This window comes from Leptonychotes weddellii, chromosome 1 (assembly GCF_054177405.1).
Source record: "Leptonychotes weddellii isolate Sample4059 chromosome 1, ASM5417740v2, whole genome shotgun sequence".
NCBI lineage: Eukaryota > Metazoa > Chordata > Mammalia > Carnivora > Phocidae > Leptonychotes > Leptonychotes weddellii.
In genome coordinates, this window is record NC_138369.1 from 141,120,004 (window position 1) to 141,126,997 (window position 6,994).

Here is a 6,994-nt window from a genome sequence, read left to right on the forward strand (position 1 = left end):
AGCGTATGGCTAGGATCTCTTCACTTCTCCCGGAGAGGAGAGAGCATGGTTACAAGTTGTCTGCACATGGGGAAGTTAACAGAGCGATGATTCTGGGTCTGACTAGACCAGAAGCAGCTCTATTTCCAGACAAGATCACAATCTGAGGTACTGGGGCTTAGAACTTCAAATATCTTTTTGGGGGACACAATTTTTAACCCTTAACAGATTGTCACATGAAAGTAAAAGTGGTACAGATTAGACAGTCCTGAAATTTAGCTTTGTTCCCACATGGCATAGACAGACTCACAAATTCCCACTCACCCCAGAAGGGGTGGTGAAAGTTCACTGCAAGTCACCAAGTGAGGGCAAAATGTCTCTGGAGTTGGGAGTTGCACAACCAAACATCAGAGGTGGGACGCACTAGGGAAGAACAGTCAGACCTCAGGTGGGATGCATAGCACCCCGAGGCAGGGCTGAGGCACCAGGAGAAATTCCTGGGTCCAGATGAGCTGAGACGACAGACCATAAATTATGAAGTACACCAGCTGTGGCTTTCAGCAGCAGATGCCAACAGAATCGTCAGTCTAGGGAACAGCTGAGATCAGCCACTCCAGAAGGGACCAGCAAAGATCCAGGCAGAACAGAATAGGTCCTAGAATCGTGTCTCCTCTCAACTACCTAGAGCTACATGTCCTCACTCAGATGCTATCTTGGAGGGTAATAGGGGGAGGAAATGGGGCTCTAAAAGACTAACCACTTTTGTGAGTCATCCAAGCTGAAATGAAGTTACCTCAAGAGACAGATAAGACTGCTGGGTTGGGGGCGCCTGGGTGGCTCAGTCGTTAAGCGGCTGCCTTCGGCTCGGGTCATGATCCCAGGGTCCTGGGATCGAGCCCCGCATCGGGCTCCCTGCTCAGCAGAGAGCCTGCTTCTCCCTTTCCCTCTGCCTGCCGCTCTGCCTACTTGTGTTATCTGTCTGTCAAATAAATAAATTAAAAAAAAAAAAAAAAAAAAGACTGCTGGGTTGAACTGAATGTCCATACCATCCCTCTCCACCCTTTCCTCCCATACGTGTGCACACACACACACACACACACACACACACATGCACGCACACACTGCTACCCAGAAGAAAGGGGGCTGGTGAGGAACATCAGGCCAGTTACAGAGAAATCAAGAAGACACATTTTCTCTATACCCCTTAATGGTAAGTGAACCCAGCGTATATTCTCCATTATGTAATGACCGGGTCATTCTAAAGATCCAAAAGATGTTAATGCATACTGATGGTGTTTTTAAATTTGTCTCCAATTTAAGTTTGCTGTGAATGCATCTCTCTCCATGCAGGTATAAATAAACAGGCCTTTGCTAGGTTTATGAAAGCCTGGTGGACTTCGGTCCGTGTGCGCCCAAGGGCTAGTGAAAGAATTTTATGCAGACTTGGGGTACCTGGGTGGCTCAGATGCTTAAGCGTCTGCCTTCGGCTCAGGTCATGATCCTAGGGTCCTGGGATCAAGTCCCACATCGGGCTCCCTGCTGGGCGGGGAACCTGCTTCTCCCTCTGCCTCTGCCTCTCTCTTTCTCTCTCTCTCTGACTCTCATGAATAAATAAATAATACATTTAAAAAAAAAAGAATTTTATGCAGACTCTACTCCATAGCTCTAGAAGGCAGAGCGAGTGACTACTTGACAGAGGACTCATGAGATCCGTGATTATTTGCCTTAACTTCTTATTATCCACAGACACATGATCCCACTACTCCTTCAACAAGAACCACCTTTTCTGTAACCATCGTGATATGATGAGGCTGTATTTGAAATTTCTGAGTTGAGTTGATTCAAATGACATATTATTGGGAAGTCTCTGGAAGCATAATAACAAGCATTTGCTCAGGCAGAGTAGCCCAGGGTACAAATGGGGTACACATTGCAGAACATGTATTCCATATCTCAGCTCTCATCCGTGGCAACTGCTAGAATTGCAGCTCTATTTGAATCAAGAATTCTGGTCTGGGATGATCCAGATACTTTGTCTTCCTCCTGGCTCCTGAGGCCACCTGGCTGTAGGTGACTCTGGAAGTCATGCTGCTTGAGCACCCCAATATCCCGGATGATCCCATGTGCTCCTAACAATGCTGCGGCTGCTTCCTCAGCGACCTGCCCGGTCATCAGCTCTGAGGCTCCTCCAGGAAAGCAAATGCTTGGTGCCTTAGAGCCTGTTCTTTCCTCCCAGACTATCCATTACATAATCTGTTACTTTACTTAACCAGATATATTATAATTAAATGTATATTTGTTTTCCTCGAGGGCTAGTGAGTCAGTTCCTCAAGGACAGGGACTGTGCCTTTCATCTCATTTGTACTGCTATGTCTGGAATGTACTATGTGGTCAGCAAGGAAAGGAACGAATAAACAAAGGAAGAAGAGTTTTAGTGACATTCGGTACTGGTCCCTGTAATCGATTCAGGCCAAGGAGGGGAGAGAGGAATGAGAGAAGAGCTCAAATCTTCAATGTAAATCCTCAGGCTTTCTCTTCGGCAACTTGCCAGTCTTGCCTAGAGCTCACAGGAAAAGGCTCTGTGCCTTGACTTTTGGGTCCTTTTCATCGAATTTTCACTGTGGTGGAATAAATAGCCCTTCTTTAAGAAGGAGTGAGAAAATTCCAGAAATTTGAGGTGGTCTGGAGACCACACAAAGGGATTTTCAGTTCTGGGAGTTGGGGCTACTTTATTTATTTATTTAAATTTATTTATTTTTGGGGGGGGGCTACTTTATATGTCCACTGAAAGCTCGAGAGTTTCGTGGACACTCCTGGAGTTGAGGGGAGTCTGAGAGGTGTCTCTCCTACGTGTGCCTTTCATTTTTTCATAAATAGAACAGCTGCTTGTGTCCCAGCAGAGCAAGTTGTTTTCAGTGCACCTTAGGCAGGTCGCTCAGCTTTCTGAGTCTTATCTTACCTTTAAAGTGGGAGAAATGACACTTACTGTCTTGTATTTAGAACTAGAAATAACATATGTATGAAGTGCCTGGCAGTGTTTGGCATATATAATTGGTGTTTAATCCATACAACTATTACTATCATATTTAATATTCCTATTTGCATCCTGCAAATTTCTTATCTCTTTTCCTCTTTGGTTAGTTTATATTGAACAGATGACAGAGCCCCTGTGACTTCTAATTTGAGTCTCAATAAAGTACAGTAAATTTTATTTGGATATTTAGAATCCTTAGTGATTCCGATTAATATTATAGAGAGAAAACAAGTATCTCTTTCATTATATATATATATAATATATATATATATAAAGAAGTTTTATATTTAAAAACTTTACATTAAACCATTTAAACCATTTGTATATAAAATGGGGGTGATTTCCTCCCCGCCTACCTGCCTGGACACAAAGTACAAAAGAAATAGAGAAAAATACCATGAGACACTAATACCTAACTTTACAACCTAAGATTCTGGTTTCAAAAAATGGACTGGAAAGGTAATCAGTATAGCTATAAGTAACCTGGCCTGATTTTATTTATGGGGCTTGACATAGCACTCCTATTTGCCAAACACAGGATTTCCTGACAACCGAAACTCAAACTCTTTTTATGGAATGTGATCATGCCCAGTAAAGCTGTTACCCCATGGACGTTATATGTCTTTTCAGCACTGACATTTTTTTCTGCCAGCAATCTGGGATGGAAATGAAACCTACAGTTTCTGACCATCAGACAGCCTCCTGGGTCTCGCCTAGGTTACTAATATTTTCCTACATAGAGCAGGAGATGATATGGTTAAATACAACTTTTAAAAATTGTAATAGCACCTGGCAAACAAGGTCTTATTTTTAGTATCACTACTGCCGTTGTACCTAAGAACAGATTCATGGTCATGGAGCCTATGATGGTTAATCTTGTGTCAACTTGGCTAGGCCACCACCCTTGTACTTGAGCAAAGAGACTGCTGCATTGGGTCCCATACTTTGGAGAGCCCTATTCTGGCCATGCTCCTCTGGCCCTACTTTTCTGGATTTCTTCTTCTTCTCTCCTTAAACACAAAGTGGGTACTCCAGATTTGGGAATCCCATGCCCAAGGTCTCTGTTTATAGCCTGTGTAGACCTGCCTCTCAAAAATACATGCTATCTAAGTCTGAGAGGTGGCCATGGGGCAACTATTTATGGGTAATGTGGGTTGAATTTGTAGGTGTAGGCTAGTGTGAAACACAACACAGGGTTAAATGGATCTGGATTGAAAAGAGAAGGGTCTCAGACTGGGCCAGGGTTAGCTTTCCCTGCATCACTATGTTTTAGAGTGGAATTCTAAGGGAATTCTAGAATCCTAACTTTGCACCTTGTTTTCCAGGTAGTTATGAAAGTATTTTTTTTATTAAGATGGTAAGATAAAACATATTTATTTAACCATTTTTAGCTTTGTTTTTAACTTTTAAATATTTGACATGGAGTATTCATTTGTACTCTTGACCATCTATGTCAATCATTACAGTAGTGAAGGAATTTGTGACTCAAATAAGATTTCAGACTAGCTGACCACCAAGTTCCCTGCCAACTCTGATTCTACATGTGGTAGTTAGAGGCAGAAGAATGTGGTCAGACTCTCTCTAAAGAGCTCAAGAAAAACAGAGGAACAACCTCAAGCCACTAGGGCAAGGATGGTTTGACCTAAGTCCAAGTTTCCTTTGGTTGAAACTTCTATTGGACACTGCTTTTCTTCAAAGCTTATGACCACTAAAGCCTGAGAGCCATTTCATACCATGCCAGATGTAGTTTGTAAATGAGGTCTGATGGCTCTCACCAACCTTGCTTGGTTTCCAGCCCAACAATTTATTTGATAAACGTGGAAGTATCTTGAGATTTAAATTCACAGACCCCACTGAGGTTTGTTTATCTTTGGGGTACACATATAAAAAAAAAACCAGAGTGAGCCATGGTATGATATGGGGAAACAACATCAGGGTTGAGAAAATAAGGGGTTTGTTTCCTGAAAGGAAGTATAGTATATCTGTAGAGAATGTACTAATTGTATTTCTAGGACACCCACTTTGGTTTTTTGGACATTCTAGGCAGCTTCTCAAAATTCCTTATTACATAAATTTTCTAGAAACAAACAAACAAACTAGATTTTGAAATGAAGCTCTCCTGTACTCAGTGACCCAAGGTGGAAAGCAGTTTAATGGGATATTTCAGGCTATGTTGTGCATTAAAGATGTAGACAGCCTCCCACATCAGGTGATTAGACATGAATGAGATTAAGTGGCCTTGAATTCAGATGGGTTACCTACCCTGTTTTGTTTTTGTTTTTGTTTTTGCTCTTGTCTTTCTTTTTCCTTTTGTTTTTTTACAGATTCTCATACAGAAAAATTTGTTAGAATTCTGTATCTCTGAAGTTAAGAAGATTTATCATGTGAACTAGGATAGACATAGACATTGGGAAGAGACATTGCGAGGGAAAAGCAACAAGATCTGTGAAATAAAACTAACTTTGGAGAAAGGAAGCAGCTAGTATGGTGACCAGAATTCAAGATGTATAGGAATGATTATGGCACAGCATGTAGCAAATGCCAGAATTCCCTCAGGATTCAGCCAGTCTGGACTGGTCTCCATTGACTGTGGAGAATGCTATAAGAGAGCTGCACTTTGGAGCCTCACTACTGGGTCCCCGGTAGCACTAGCAAGACTCCAGGGAGCAAGTATATTACTGCTAAGAGAGATTTGATCTTGTAAGACCCATCTTCAACAGTGACAGTGTCTGATATTGAGAAAACATGGCAACCATGATCCAATCAGACTCAGAGAGTGGAAGCAGGACTAGTCCACTTGGGGTAAAGTCACTTCCAAGAGTTCTTGGATAATGGGGTTAAGTAGGAGATATGAGAGTAAATCTCAGTGGGAGAAACTAGACTCAGTACTACTAGCTCATGTGGGGGGGGGGGAGACGGCAAATTAAGCAGCAGCAGCAACAACAACAACAACAAAAATCTATGTAATCATATTTCATGAATGTACAGGCATACGTCATTTTATTGTGCTTTGCTTTATTGTGCTTTGTAGATATTACATTTTATACAAATTGAAGGTTTGTGATGACCCTGCATCAAGCAAGTCTGTTGGTGCCATTTTTCCCCACAGCATTTGCTCACTTTGTGTCTCTGTCACATTTTGGTACTTCTTACAATATTTCAGACCTTTTCATTATTACAATATTTGTTATGGTGATCTATGATCAGTGATTACAGCTCACTGATAGCTCAGTTGATGGTTCGCATTTTTTAGCAACCCGATATTTTTTAATTAAGGTTTGTACATTTTTTTTTACACATAATGCTATTGCACACTTAATAGACCACAGTGTAGTGTAAACAAAACTTTTATATGTACTGGGAAACTAAAAAAGTCATTTGACTCGCTTTGTTGCAATATTTGCTTTATTGCAGTGGTCTGGAACTGGAACAGTATCTCCACTGTACACCAGTACTTGAATTAAGTTTAGGAAGTAGATTGCATCATTTATTCAACATATAGCCTCCCAGAGGATCTCAATCTCCTGGCCCCAAAGGCCAGCCTAGCTCCATTTGCAAGATCGCTAAATTTCTCTCTGATACTTTACTGAATAAAAACACAAACACACACGCATTAATTTTTTATTTCTTTTCAAACAAGACTGGCTTCCCAAAACCCATTTCTGACTCGGCTTATATTTAACAGAAACCACACAGTTTACCAAAGGCTTTCATGCAAGAGATCAATCTTGGACATAACTCTAGTTTAAAAATGAGAAAAGCATTACTGATAAAAATAAGATGCCATAGTGCATCAGAGAAGAAATAAAGGCTTAATGGTCTACAGAATTTAGTTTGTCATGTACTTATTAACTTAAATAATCTATCACCAGCCTATCTTCTCCCCTCAAGAGACACACTACTGGGCGCCTGGGTGGCTCAGTTGGTTAAGCGACTGCCTTCGGCTCAGGTCATGATCCTGGAGTCCCTGGATCGAGTCCC